We start from the raw sequence: 15558 nt of genomic DNA, 5'->3' as shown, positions 1-15558 counted from the left end.
GACCCCTTTGATTTTCGTTAGAGGGAGAGGAAAAATCGTGTCGAAATTCTCCTTTGATCGGGGCATCGTTGTTTCCCGTTTTACGCGTTATTTTATGCATTCTGTGAACCGTTTTGTCGAAATGGTTCCTAGATTCACTTTGTTTCATTATTTTCGATGAGTAAACACGATCGAAGATCCATCTCTTGATCCTCTATTGCGTGAATTGTTTGTCATACGTTCACGAATTAACGCTCAACCTGAAGTATAGTGTCAAAATATTAAATAAAAAGTAGGAAAGATTATACTCTAAAGGTAAATGTCCATTGGACTGATTTTAATTTTTGAAGATATGTGCCACAATCCAAATTGCAATTTTCATTGATAAAATAACGCATCGGTCGAGCCTGTTTTACTTGAAACTTGATCCGTTACGAATTTTTTGAAGAACTCGAATAAGGTTAAGTGCCTGAAACGACAATAAATAAATAGGAATAAAGAATTGCCTCCGGAAGGGAACGACGACACGATTCGGCCTGGATCGACGAGAGAAACGCAGTGGGCGCGTTGATTCTTCGCAAACACAATCAATAATTTCGCATAATTAATTGCATCTGTCTCTTAGTCACTCCTTAAATTATCCGCACACACTTATCACTCATTCATTGTTGATTTTAGGAACAGCTAGTAGCGAGGTTCGGTTACTCTATCACGCAATCTCCCGTACTCGAAACTCAAAACGCCAAAACCGACCCAGTTTTGCGTACACGCGCACGTACGTTGCCGCGTTTTGAGAATTAAACGCGCTAATGCGATACGCATATCGACTCGAGATTGTCTCTCGATGTTCGATATGGCTATCCCGCGCGTGTGTTTGTGTGTATACGTGTACGTGTATGTATGTGTTTTGTGTTTGTACGTAAGTGTATGCAGCCGTTTGTTTCGTGTTAGAATCGAGTCGCGCGGGTCCGTCGATTTCTCATAGATCTTAGCGCGCAGATCGCATGATGCGTCAATTACAAAAATTAAGTGTTTCGGGTGTGTATACATATACATTTGTTCGTGTGAGTGTGTTCAATGTATAGTGTACAATTAAAAGGAACACGATATCGATTCTTTGTGCGCCAAAGTGCCATACCATTTCATTGTTCTTTTTTTTTTTCTTCTTCTTCTTTTTACTTCTTAGAATGTACGTTAGAAAGAAACGCATCGTTCTACGAAAGTTCGCGTCTCGTGCTATATATATGTATATATATAACAGTAGTGATATTAGTTATGTCCTTGACAGCGATTAGAGCCCTCAAGATCGACGAGACACAGTTGAAACCTACAGCTTCTCCGGGGGGGGTCACGCTACGTTCTAATTCGATTAGTCTACAGAGTTCGATTAGACCGTGATCACCAGATAGTAACAATTGTCCATATTTTGCGAGGTATCGGTTACGAATGTTCGACTCGATGCTCCGAACACGATTTTCAAATAAACGAACAGGTAAAACGAATCGTCGCGGAACAACGACGACAAGTTCGGAATTTCACTTGCATGTCACGTGTGGCTGTGTACGTGTCCTTATGTATAATATACGTGTCTGTGTATGTACGTGTATGTGTGTATGTATTCTCTTTAGTTTAGTTCAACGCTGTAACGTTTTACATAGATGATAATAAATACATGACCACATATATGTAAATATAATGTCGTAATCTATAATAATAATAATAATAATAATAATAATAATAATAATAATTCAAATATAATATTAATAATTACCGTTATCAACGTTACATTAGAAAAAGCATCTTTTGCAGACAGGAACCTCGAGTTGCTTAGTACCTTAGAAATAGTTATTACATCGTGTTTCGTTTCGACTTTCAGACGACCATTACGTTTTCTCTTCATTTTTTTGCACCTGCTTTTCACCCTTCGTCGCCTCCACAACCCCTCCCCCCGACCCTTACCCTCTCTCTTCCTAATTTACCTTCCGTATCGGATCGTTACACTCGTTGCACTGTCTCTACGCCTTTGCTCGCGTCAGTTGTTCGCATTTCCACGTTTTCCGGAACGTTTTTTTTATCCGACCGTATTTGTATCCACACGTCTGTGTCTCTGTGTGTGTGTATAAACCTCGTGATATCAGAGCCGCGATTCTTGATACGGTGGCGCTTGTTTTTCTCTCTCTTTCTCTGTATGTGTATGTGACCTTTGCCCAATCACGCACAATCCTCCATTTACACGTCCCCCGATCGTTCGATTACTTCGTGCACGATTGCCATGAATTTCGTGGTTCGCGGTATATCGTTTAAAACGGTAGAGAATGCGCGACGTACGTACGCGTGTATACACGTTATCGTCACCGTATAGTACCCGCGAGGATTTTAGTACGTTACAACATCACATATATATATGATATATATATATATATATATATATGATACATATACATACATGTACAATATACATATATCATACATATATATATTTATCTACTTAAATATATATATATATATTTACTTTACTCGATCGTTTTATCTCATTTATTTATATGTATATATATATACTTATGCATGTGTGTATGTCCGTGTGTCGTTACCAATGCATACGCTTCCCCCCGCCCCCAAACCTCCATCCCTTAAACGCTACATTTTTTTAGTTGGTAATTAATCGTAACTTACGAACTAATAGTGAATTCCTCGTCGTTCCCGTAACAGACCTTTACAAAACCCTTTATCCGTCGATCGAAGAGGCGACCATCCCCCTCCCCCTTACCCATCTAATGCTTCCGTATCTAGTGCTGTTTTTTTTCCCCCTCGTCGAATCTCGCGTCCGTTTCTCTTTTACAATCGCCGTGCCTCGATCGCGCGAGATCTCCGTTCGACGGGAAGAGGAAAGAGGAAGAACGGGAAAAAAAAATGTTTCTCGTCCCTTATCGACCTCGGCACCCGACCTCGATCGTTGTGATAACGCCCGATCGTCGACCGTTCAACTAGCAAATGATTATTACAGCTATCGACAGCTATAACTATTGTTTTTCCTTCTCTTTATTACTATCATTATTATTACTATGTTTATTATTATCGTTAACGTTATTATTAATCGTTTTTTTTTTTTCTAGCGTTATTAAATATAATTTATTAAATATAGGAACCATGTTACTGGGTCTCGCTCGTTCGTGAACGCGAACCGTGCTCGCGTTTCCAATTCCGTCGACGGAAAATCGTTTCCGCGTCGAAGAATCGTTTCTTTTTGCTTGTTTAAAAAAAGAAGAAAAAAAAACACACAAAAACAGAAAACAAAAGCACATCGTCGTCTCGAGCGTCGATCGCGATCGTCCTTCGCCCAGAGAAAGGGGAAAAAGAAAGGAGAATACGTTAAAACTCGCGCCTCGTTAGCGAGATATCGTACCTAAACCCCACCCAGCTTACGGGGTTACCGTGCCCTGTGTGTCTTTAACAGTACACACACGTATAATATGTATACTATGCTTGCGAACGCGTGTATGCACGTGTGCGGAGACGGGCAACGATCCCTTTCATACGAACGACAACGAATTTTTCTTTCTCAACGTTTGTTCGCCGAAACTAGTACTCGTTCGAGGCAACGATAATCATCGCGTTCCTTAATCAAACTTTAACGGTTTAAATGGTTCGTTATTCAACATTTGCATCCGTATGACTAGCGTTTGCCCATTTCCGCAGGTTTGTGTACATGTCGAGTGCTAGTGTGCACATGTGCGCGTGGGCTCTCGAAGATTCCTCTTGTCACCGATCTTTCTTTCGAGGGTTGCAGGTCCGCCACTCGTATCGTTCGCATCGGATCGTTCACGTCGCCATCGAGTCGGAAACGAACCGTGGCGTACACTTTCGGAAACCAGTGCGCTTTTAGCAAAGGCGTTTTTCTTTTTTTTCAATTATTTTTTCTTCTCACGTGGTCATTATTTCTCGTCGTCAAAGACCGACACGGTTGGTTTGTTGCTCGTCGCGTCCCTCCGAACGTACCGATTACGCGTTTGAAACCACCCATACACACGCACGTAAAAAAAGAAAGAGAGAGATAGAGAGGAGTGAAGATTCAGATGAATATGTACGTACGTTATTCGTAATGATCGCGGCGCCTCTAGTCGCGCGTACGTCGCGCCGTCTACCCTACAAATCGCCTTTAAACGCGCGCCTTAATGTCTGCTCTTTTTCTTAGTAACTCTTTTTTTCTTTCATTAAATTTTTATTATTACTTTACATAGGAACGTTTGAGTCAGCCCACCTCGACGCGTCATCCAGCGTCGTCAAGGGATTTAGGTTCTCTTACCCCCTTCCCCTCCCCCCACCCCACCCGTACCCTAATCCCCGAACCCCGATTTATTCCTCCTCGTCGACACGGTTTTCGATCGTGTTCGATCGAGTCCGTTCTTACCCTCACCCCCCCTCCCCCCTCCTCCTCCTCCTCCTCCACCAAACACCGCGGGAGCGAATAACCATACTTTCACGGACGATGGATTCGGATATCATCATCAGTTTATCGGCGCTCCGCCGAAGAAAGCTCTCCCCCCCCGATCCGTGCGAAAACAAACGTCTATTCGTTTACTCGAGTTTTCTCTCTCGGAGTTTTTCATCCTCTTCATTATTTCTTTCAATCGAAGGAACTTTGGTGAGCGCGCGCCGCTCGTTGGCGCGCTATTACAGTCGACGCGATAAAAACTAATCAGTTGAACTTGGGGGTGTTGCGCGACAGTGGCAGTGCGCAAAAAAACGGAACATAAAGATTAAACCGAAAGGAAACAAGAGAGGTTCGCTATGCGCTCTCGTCGCGATTGGTCCACACCGTCCACGCGCGAGTACCTTGGGATCGGGAAGAGGACGCTCTGCCCCCTCCTCCCCGCCGACGGTTCCCAGGTTTGGAACCCCCCTGCCCGTTGTCTAGCCGGTTAGGAACGTTAATTTTTCTTTTTTTTTTTTTTTTTTTGGTTTTGTTATTCTTCGTTATCGAGTACCTCTCTCAAAGAGCACCCATCGAACACTCTCGGTCCATTTTCTTCTTTCTTCGCCGCCTGCTTCGCGAAGGGATCGCGTTCGGGACGGGACGTGGTATCCACAAGTTTCAATCGCGCATCCTATCGCCATCCCTCAGCGAGAAGCTCCTACCCTTGTCCTCCTCGTTTCCATGCCGTCGCGCGCGTTTAACGTGCCCCGGTTAAAGCGGCCACCTCCTGGACCAGCTTCTGTCTCTTCACGTCCGGAGCGTTGTTGTTATCCGGGTTCACCCTCTCGTTACCCTGGGATTGGCCGGTCGTGCTCTCAGCGGCCGCACGAGCAGCCAGCAAGGTGATCTGATTGACGACGTCCTCCATCTCGTCCGTGAGAGGATGCACCTCCTCGCCGCACTGTGCCCCAGAGTCTGCGCCAATATTGCCGAACTGTTGATGCTGCTGGTGTTGCGGCTGTTGCTGTTGCTGTTGTTGATGGCTGGCCTCTAGGCGTGCCCGATGCTGCAACGTTTCGGCGTGACGTCGCCATTCGCCGATGGTCGCGTAGGTACGAGCGGGGGTGTTTCCGTCGCACAAGGAACATCCGTAACGTGATTGCACGAGACGCAGCGCGCCGCGACGCTGTTGATTGCCCAGGTAACAGGAACGCTGGTGAGCGAGCAGCGTCGACTCTTGAGGATAAGCTCGGCCGCATCGGCGACATACAAGACACAATTCGGTTTCCACCTCGCGACAGTGCTGCGGCGGACCGTTCTCATCGTTGGCGTGAGGAGGCGTCGGCAAACGCACCGTCTCCAATCCAGGATGATTCGGGTCCTGTTGCAGGAAGGCCTGCATCAGAGACCGCGGCACCTGGACCTGCGTACCACCTTCCACGTGCAAGGACATCAGACCGTTCCCGTGCATGCCGCCGCTTAAACCTGGAGCCGCTACTGAAACCAAACGACGGATCGACGCTGTTAGGAAATTATTTGATAAAACTCAGGGACATTATTGTTGAAAATACAACACGCGTAAATCAAGACAACTACTACTCTACAGGTCTATACAACGAAACGTGCAACTACCAGGTACAGCAACGCACCGCATACACATCGTTACAATTATTCCTAACATTAATTCAGAGATGATCTTTACGAAATGGTCCCCGGAATCTAGTGGTCGCTTACCAATAATAAGCGGACCGAGCTAATTAGTTCGAGCCGACGTAGTCGTCATAATACCGTTACCGACGTAACCAGATGGAATTTACGAAGAAAACCATTCGCCTCGCCTCTAAATCAGTCGTTACTAACCCGGTCGTGGGACGACGAGTATCGACGGAATATAATTTCTGGACAGATCGGGATATATCAATTATTGTCAACGGGGTTCGATCGTTTAGGACGACCGCTACGATTGGCGTGATTGGTAGGCGATTGCGAGAGCAGTAAACATTTTTACGGGTTCTTTTAGGACGTCCGTGGACGCGAGAAGGAGAGAGGACGTGTCATTCGACGACGATTAAACGGGTTCACAGGTTTACGCAGTGACGCGCGTGGTTATATCGAGTATCGTGTATCAGACGAGGAGTCGTTACGAGGCAGGAAGTGTTAATGATACCCCTGCTCATTCGCTGGCCGCTCGCCTGTAATTATCAAGCTCGGTGGGTCGCGGGTAGCCTGGACGAGAGCAGAAAACCAGGCAGGAAATTATCTTCGTCGCTCCACCTCGATCCGTCTATTCAACGACAACAATGGAATTGATAGCTGTCGGATCCGAAGACTCTAATTAAACCAGCGATCAATCTTTGGCGCAGTTTTCATCGGAAAATCGAAGACGAGCAAGCAGAGTGTCCTGGTGTCGTGGGATTGCTCGACGTGCTGTCGCGTGACCGGCAATTTTACACAGAAGCGACTACGTGTCATCGGCTGTTATTTCGTAATTTTTCAACTACTGAACTAAACACGATGGCCAAAGCTTTAGAATATCCTATATCGCCCTGGGTTTCGTACATAGAATAATGCAAGCGCAAATACGAGTTTACTCGTGACCGGCCAACATTGTGTTAACAAGTATAAGGTTTTGTCTAATTGATTTCTTGAAGAATATTCGTATGTACAATATGTATTTATACGTACAATTATAAAGAGACTGTTTCGCCATTTGTAACAAAAGTAGCGATTTCGAAAAAATAATTATCGTCCATCGTGTTTGCCGAAGAATCGTGACACGTACTAACGAGTAGACGAGTTTAACGAGCCTAAATAAATCTGTGCACGGTAATGAGAACCCCTGGCACGCACGGATGCTCTGTTTGACTAACACTTCTTTCTGGTACCTGGCGGCCGCCTGGATTATGGTCTGCCACGATCGTAAGAGCAAATAATCCGCGTTTTTATGTCTCGGCATCGAAGCCACCTTCTTTTTTTTTTTTTCGCGAGGCGAAGGTGAGGCTATGTAGTAAAGAAAGGTGAAAAGTGTTACGGATAAACGGCGGGATTAGCGAAACGACACTGGCCACGGCATAGTTCTGCTAGGCTCTTCCGATCCTCGCAGCCCCGTGGCGTTTCGCGAGAATGTGGCGAACGTACGGGGGGAAGTCGATAAGCGAAAGGGAGATTTTTAATTTCTCCCACGGCTCAGTGACGCCACTGTCCGCGCTTCGGTGGAAGATAACCAGTGCGCGCGGCGCGATTAGCGCATTTATCGATATCCTTATTGATTTTGACCAAGTGTATACTTTAGATCTGCACAATGAACGTGTTGTACTCCACGGCGAGGAAGAAACGCGTTTTTAAATCTAATTTCTGTTGGTTCAGTCGACAAACGCGGTTCGTCGCGTGGTACGATCGTTCGAGGGTGGTAGATGCACTCGAGTAAGTAAAATGGGTCTTTGATTCGGAATTTTCTTAAGGTATCTTAAATAAGGAATTTTTGTTCGCGGTGGTTCAAAGGTACAGATATCGTTCCTATCTTATTCCTACAATAATATCTAATATAGTTTACTTATCTTTTCATTTTAGAGACTATACCCTCCGGAGAAGTGTGAGTAATTTACAAACACAGTCACGGGTATGCAAAACGCTCCGCGATTAGAAACTCGCTGGAAACCCTGGACTTTGTTCGCGAGAGATACGAAGGCGATTCAGTTTTTCTGCTTTCTATAATCGTCTGACTAATGATCCGTGGATGGATGTTATTAAAGAATTGATATTCTATCGCGTATTCAAAGGAGACACACGAGCAGTAATTGGTTAATCAGGAAGACGAAGGCGAGCCGTCGTCGACGAGCATTTCTCCTCTGCGAATTAAGCGCAATAGTTTCGTGGAACGCAATGATCGCGTTCACCTCACGCGACAAGCACTTCAATCTGCGGCTCCGCTCACGCTTGTAACGTTTCATCTCGAAACGATCTTCCGGGAAACGATTTTCGAGCAGAACGACGAGACTTTGCGTAACACGCGTCGAATCCTCTGTCTCGACGAAAACTAGTATTTACGATGAGTTTGTTTTTGACCTCTACACCTCGCCTTTTACAGAATTCGATTGATAAAATTCACCATAAATATTCTATTAACGAGTAGGTTATCAATTTTAATAGAGGATGGTTCTTTTACTTCACCCCAAAATAGAATCTTCAATTGGTTTGGGCATATTTTATATCGAAAGGAAATATTTGTTCAACTAAAAAATGTATGTCATCGGTTCGTACCAAAAGTGACACGCTACTTTCTAATTAAATCTATGCCTGGTACACATTACTTTCTGGGTCACGCCACTGAAATAAACCACGACAATTGGACAAATATCCAACAAGGACCGATCAAATCAAAACCAAAGTCAAATTTAATCTACTTGTTCGTGGATACTTCCTGAGTGCACCACGTGGAAGTAAGAATCACTGGACGTTAAGATCGGTCGGTTAAACGGACTCCTTCTCTTTGCCAAGGCCATTGGACCCCATTGCAACCCCGAATCAAATAATATAATAAGGAAGACGGTTAAGTAACAGCGCAGTATCGCAGCTGCCCGATCCGTGTGACACCCTTGAAACAATCGGTCGGACCGAAGAGAGGGTTATTACTCTTAATGAGCACTGGTTATTTCTTTGAGTGGCTTTGATTTGTCCTCCCTTCTGCCCAATCTCCCGGCTCCTCCACGGCTCTACGGGCGCGATCAACATCGCGTTCATCTGTATTGTGTGCGTATCGTGCTCACGTGTGTTCAATTTATGCGCGTAAAACACACGTTCCTCCGATGCGCGCGTACACGCGCAAACGTTCGGCCACTTCTACACGCGCATCGCTCTTGCCTCGTCTTCTTAGAGGGCAGAGGAGCTCATTTGCGTACGGATTGAGATAGTAGTGCTTCGGTACCACCTCGATGTGTGTTTTTGTTTAAATGTGTGACTATGTACGAGATTCTGATTGCCCGGCCGCTCCCAACTTTCCAGGGGCTCTCAAACTCGACGCTGACCATCGACATTTAACCCGTGCACACCATTTGGTCGTACATTTTCAAGTTGAATTAACATTGAAACATTTTGCGTTAAATTATATTAAAATTGGCGTAATCTATAAAGCAATAACGAGTTCTGATAAGGTTGGGTTGTTTCGTTACAGTAAGAGCGAGGACATTGGTTCGTTCGACACTTTTACGAAATATTAAAAAACATATACTTAATGGGAAACTATGATTCCAAGAAGAAAAACACTGTTGGTCTTAACTTGTGGTACGAAATGTCATCTCTCTACGAGTCACGAAATCGGAGGGCGAATAGTTATCGTCCAGGTTTCGCGAGATTGTTCGGCTTAGTGATGTCACCGGTCAGCCGAGTTTTAACGAGCCTAAATAAATCATTAGGTTTTACGGGTTGAGGAGCACTGAGCCTAAGATAGCCGCGACACATGCTGGAAATTTGTTCGGCGGGAATTTACGAGCGAGTTTCCGTGTCAGACGCAATACCGTGGGCTCCGCTGGTAAGTAGGTATATGTCTGTATATCCTGACAGCTATAAACTCGCATTCGAAGGGCGTCGAACAAAATAATCGGGAATGTCGTTAGCGCCTTCAGGAATTTTAATGGATGTCCTGGAGGAGCGTAACGATAAGCCGGAGTTTGTCAAATTGAATTCTGGTTTGCTAAGCCGACGATCGAATCGTGTTCATCGATTAACCTGGTTTTTAAATGCAATTTTAATAGGTTTCACGGGAGTGTAATTAACGTCGCTGAGTCAGTCGTCGTTAGTATGAATTTATAGATTTTTTTTTTTTTTACAGAACTTGATGGGAATTTAATTATTTCGAAAACCGGATGTGGAATCGCAGATCGCGTATGATTTACTTTTAATCATTGGACTCGAAAAATTGGACTCGGATTCGCAGGAACACGGTAGGAATAACAAACGAAACGACAAGATCATAGCTTAGGATCACTTCGTACGAAAATTTACGATGACTGCGAATATCCAGGTCAGGATCAAGGATCCGAATCGAGAATCCAATAAGATAAAGTTACGCGATAACTTGTCTGTCGAAAATATAGTGGGAGAGGAACCCTACCTTCGATAGGCAAGAGGTCGCAATAATTTTATCTTATTGGATTCTAGAATTTTATACAGGTGCGACTTGGGACCTTGACTTGAATATTCGCAGTCAATATAAACTTACTTTAATACATTTCAGTTTTGATATTCAGTTAAATAATGTTGTCAAACTGATCGAACTATACCAAAAAAAGTAACCTAGCCTTTAAATTAGTTCAAGTTTTAGACTTAACTATATCGATTAGTTTTCCAGCCACGAGGAAACAAGACACAAATTTAAATAACAAGACGACAACCTCAAGGTTTCGCCAATAAAAAATATCTAGAAGATCTGTATGCCGCTTCAACTAATTTCTCACCGAACAACGAGCCAGCGGGATCGCGATCGACGAGCTTAATCGATCGCAAAGCTGTCGCATGAGCCGCGGTTTTCGCTGAAGCAACGACGGGAAAAGTGCGCGTACAGGTGGGCAATCGTGGGCCAGAGAGGTGTATTTTTTTGTTGTTCCCGCGAGGCGACCATTCCACGGGCCCATCTGCTGCCATCTCAATCAGAACCGGACCGTTTCTAACGAAGTACCATTCGCTGATCCGGAGATACGTTCAGCGAAAAGAAGAGCGTGGAGGGAAGGCGACGAACAGCCGTTGGAACGAGGCGAGGAGCCATTGATCCTGGCGGGTTGGGACACGGCTGAAATCGTGTCCGGGCAGCAGTTCGAAGACTTGGACATCGGTCCCTTGACGTCTCAAGCGGGAGGGTCTCGCATCGGGCGAGATAACGAAATTAGCCCGGTCGCTAATTTATTTCCTAATTCTCGCGGGAGCGGAGGTGTGAAACAGCCGTTCTGGACCGTGGTATCCACGATAACGGGCCAGGATGTGGAATAAAAAGGAGGTGGAAGGGTTTCTCTCGTAGGAAGGCGATCCGGTGGTAAGAGAGGGAAAGACGAGACGAGGACGGGAACACCGGGTCCCGAACGATCCGGAGAGAGAGAGGAATAATGAAAGAGAGTGAAGAGAAGATAATGCGAAGGCAGGAATGCACGCCCACGTTCGCACCGTGTTTTCCTACGTCGGTGTGTCGGTGGTCACCACGTGAGAACACGCCTGGCGAGCATATGTGGAATGCACAGTTGTTGCATACTTCGCGTACCATAGTTATGGATGCGCGAATGCATCGATCCCCGGCCGTGGCATTGACTTCACAGCCGCAACGGCGATCCTCCGGCCGGCCGATCGGCGATTCGAAGATTGCGCGAAAATTAATACCGTCTCCGCGGATCACCGGCTGGATCAAATTATACGATTTTCGTTCGCAACGCGCGAGGTGTTGCGCCGTGAATGACCCTTAACCTGATCGCAACCACGTGTTACCTTGCCTAGGAGCAAACGTTACAATTTGCCACTCGAACCGTTTTTATTGGAACGGGGAATAAGCGTTTCACGAGATTACGCGTAAATTCCGGAATAGTTATTTGTGTCGCTAGACGGGCGACGTTCGTAGGGTCACAAATTTGGGTTGGATGGTTCGAGAGTCACCTGCCCACCAATTTGACGTCGATACCGTGAACGACGTTCGTTGTAAGGGCTCTCCGCGCATCCCTCAGGACATGTTGGATGTCGAGGATCACGAGGAAGTCGTAATTTCTACGAGAACGAGGCAAGCCGAATGAATTGACGATGGCTTATCCCCCTGCACGGCTACAAAATCGTTTCGTACGCGTATCAGACAAGATAACGACGCCGGCGGGGCGTATCGATAAATTCCGTTAATTAATTATTGACGTGTCCCGGGGCTATTTTCGCGTCCGCCGCATGCGAAGGCAGACGGGTCCTTTTCTTCCTATCTTTCTTCTTTTATTCGATTCTCATTCGAACCGAATCGTGTTTTTCTCCTCGGTGGGCGGCGCGAATAATTCGATATGGTGATCTTTTATCTATTTCGGTCCACATTTATACGCGCGAATCGACCTACTTTAAGCCATCCCCAGATACAATCAAAATTATTCCAGGAAGGATATTTTTACAATCTATATCGAGTGGATTCTTTTACAACTGGCGTACTTTAACTTTAACCGCAATCGTAATCGTAGCGGCAATTCCAACACCCTATTTTTGTGCTAATTGGGAAAGTACCTGTAACTTGTATTCCTTTCAATTTTTTTTTTTTTTTTTTTTTTTTTTTAAATTAATTTCCTAATTTACTTTACAGACTCGCGGTCCTGATGCCATTATTGAAACTCAATAACCGAAACTATAATTCATCGAGGACTCCCTCGGTCCGTCTATCGCGTCTGTCGTGTAATGGTGGTGATTTAACAATGATGACGACGTCAAAAGTGGATGGGCAAAGTTTTTGCATCCGGAGAACCAGCGTGGTATTGCGAGCGAAATGCAATTGCTTTCAGAACGGTGACAGAAGACCATAGATCATCGCACTTGAAAGTATTTATTGTTGCAGTTATGATTTAATCCAGTGTTTTCTGTAGTAGGGGACAACACCTAGAAGCAGTGTCTCAGTACACGTGTCTTACGATACAAGGAGGACGAGAAAAGAATACTTGTAATCTATAAAAATGTAGGATAATTGCAGATGCTTTTTTTCTTATTATTCATTTTAGGTCGAGGAATTTTTGTTTCAGGAAACGTTGCACAATGCGATTATAGTGTACCAAATACATAAACCTTATCGATGCGTTCCACCGAACGATTTATCGTTCGACTTTTATTAAAAGTGGTCCGTTTCTCACATTTTTGAAAGGACATGCTTTTACGCGTTTGGGAGACGCGGTCGGCCCATTCATTAGACGTAATCGCGGCGTGAAAGTTCGTCTTAACCTTTACAAGTGTAACGCAATGGATACCGTTAATGGAAAGCGACCATTCGATCGCCTCGTGGAATTGAATCTCGGATATTGTTGTGTGCAAATGTATCGAGTCGCGAGCGATTTCCAGGCAGGTGTTGTCTTCGACATCTGTATACGCCATGTCGCAGAGGACACGGAGGAGGGGTGGGATTAAGCGAACATTTTTTACGAGCAGCGAAGGATACGCGAGTGTCCCATTCGTTAAATGTTTTACGCGAGGCAATATTAATTCGTGTATGGATGGTCGGACGCCTTATCGTTGAATTACGCCCCGTTGCATAGCTCGACTACAAAAAGAACTGGTTGTCAAGCGTGTGCACGCCTGTTGTCCTGAAATTTAAGAACACCTCGCCACCTGTACGCCCGTGTCACTCATTAACGAATTCCTGCTTAACAACTGATTGATATCTCCGAACGGTGGTCGAGTGATTTAGAGCCTGTCGCGTAGATAACAGTGGCAGACCTCATTGTGCCGGGTTGCCGTATAAATTTCTGCTGTCTTTTTAGTGCTCCGATGTAACTTAGGTGCAAGGAGTGAGACATTTTATTTTATCCTTCCAAACAGGAAATTATTTGTGGGGTTTTCGCGCGTTCGTTAATTGGTTCACACCCTGGATAATTAATAGCTGATTTTGCGAGGGTTAGAACAGACGTTCCCACAAGAATTTTATTATGGTAATCTGAAACTATGTTTATCACGTTGTCCTGCCACTCCACTCCAACTGTAACACTGTTTCCTTTTGCTAATAGTAGAATCGTATTTCTAGCCTCACCAAGAGGCTACTTGCGAGTCTACTGTCCCTATCGGTATGGTAATTCGGTGTTTCGCGAGCACAACTTGGACGTCACAGTTTCAACTCCAGTTCCAATTGCAACGCCATCTTCATCGTCCTTCGATGTGCTATTCGTTCAAAGATAGATTCAAATGTTCACCAAGCGATTACTTCGCCAAGGATTTTCTACGATCAACATCGTCGAAGACACTTTTATCCGTCCTCCACGCGATCCTCGGCGTGATTCACCGAAAGTTGTACCCGTATTGAGCCCGGATGACGCGAGGGTGCCGCAGAAGCGAAGAAGGTGGAGTTTGCTGTCAGGTACTCTGATACCTCGGCCCGTAACGAAGAGGTAGAGGTCTTCGACCGGTAGCCTAAGTCGAGAAGCAGTCCCTAAAGAGGCACCAGGGTCATTAGCGAACGGAACATTTATCCTTGTCCCTCTTTTGTCGCTTCTTCTCTTTCTCTTGGTCGGGTGTTCGCACTTGATTCGCCGTCGGTATCAACGGGTGCCAGGCAGGAAGACCCGTATTATCGAGTCAATTGTCTCTCACCCTCCTCCCCCGGGCAGTTCAGCTGACTATAAAATCATTATCACCCGTCCACCACCACCGTCACCAACCACCAACCTTCCCTCTCCTCCTCTCGTGTCGCTTCTCGCTCGATGTTGAACGCTCGATTATCCCATTAATACGACGGGTCCATGCGTCCATCCGTCCCGTCGGATCTTTAATTATTTAAATGCAGAGCAACACGGAGCTTCCAAAGTCAGGGGCGGACCTCGTTCATGCAGATTTCTCTCGTTATTCTACCTTCGACCGGGGACTCGTGTTTAACTCCTTTCGAAGCATGTCGTTTCGACTTTGCCAGAGAGCCTTTTACGCCGCGATGACGATAATGGAGCTTCTTTCTTGCCCGCGAAATGGAATGTTTTCGGGAACATCTGCACTTTAAACAGTCGATTAAGGTATGGATCGAAGCTCAGCCTCGTATGGCCTTTCTCGAGTGGGCTGTTTTATTTCGACTCGTTTCGCGAACTAATTGTCATCCAGAAATCGAAGACATTTTGATTACACTTCGGCCCCCCTAATATAAATGTTCCGAAGTATATCTCTTCAGGAAACTATCGCAACGAGCTGCTGCAAGTAACGGAAGCCTGGATAAATCGTGCAACAGTATTGCTAGGCATTAGACGGTAAATGTTGCTCGCTCGATCGATAATTAATGAAATAAGATTAACTATACGCGATTGTTACGACCGCGTACGTCACCGTGCCCATAACGGGTGTAGAACGATCGTAACTATCATTAAGCTGGGATTTAATGAGCGAGGCGTGCCGGACGTGGGAAGTCGTCTATCGTGCGGTAATTATTGTGTTGTAATAGGGATCGAGAACAGGAGTGGACTACCGCCATGTGATCGTGGCGT

The 15558-nt window shown here is 45.4% G+C and overlaps 1 long non-coding RNA gene and 1 pseudogene across 1 annotated transcript; one reads left to right on the top strand and one right to left on the bottom strand.

Annotated features, from left to right (window-relative positions):
- Positions 1–4539: 4539 nt before the first annotated feature.
- The window catches only part of LOC128893375 (uncharacterized), a 30431-nt pseudogene continuing 19412 nt past the window's right edge, over positions 4540–15558 (bottom strand).
- LOC128893376 (uncharacterized) lies at positions 9382–12791 on the top strand. The gene is made up of 3 exons (XR_008461314.1): positions 9382–9920; positions 10221–10332; positions 10732–12791. It is a non-coding gene; the product is annotated as an uncharacterized LOC128893376 (long non-coding RNA).

Source organism: Hylaeus anthracinus, unplaced genomic scaffold (genome assembly GCF_026225885.1).
Source record: "Hylaeus anthracinus isolate JK02 unplaced genomic scaffold, UHH_iyHylAnth1.0_haploid 27395, whole genome shotgun sequence".
Taxonomy (NCBI): domain Eukaryota; kingdom Metazoa; phylum Arthropoda; class Insecta; order Hymenoptera; family Colletidae; genus Hylaeus; species Hylaeus anthracinus.
The sequence above is the reverse complement of the archived record's forward strand: the minus strand, read 5'-3'. Positions and strand labels throughout refer to the sequence as shown.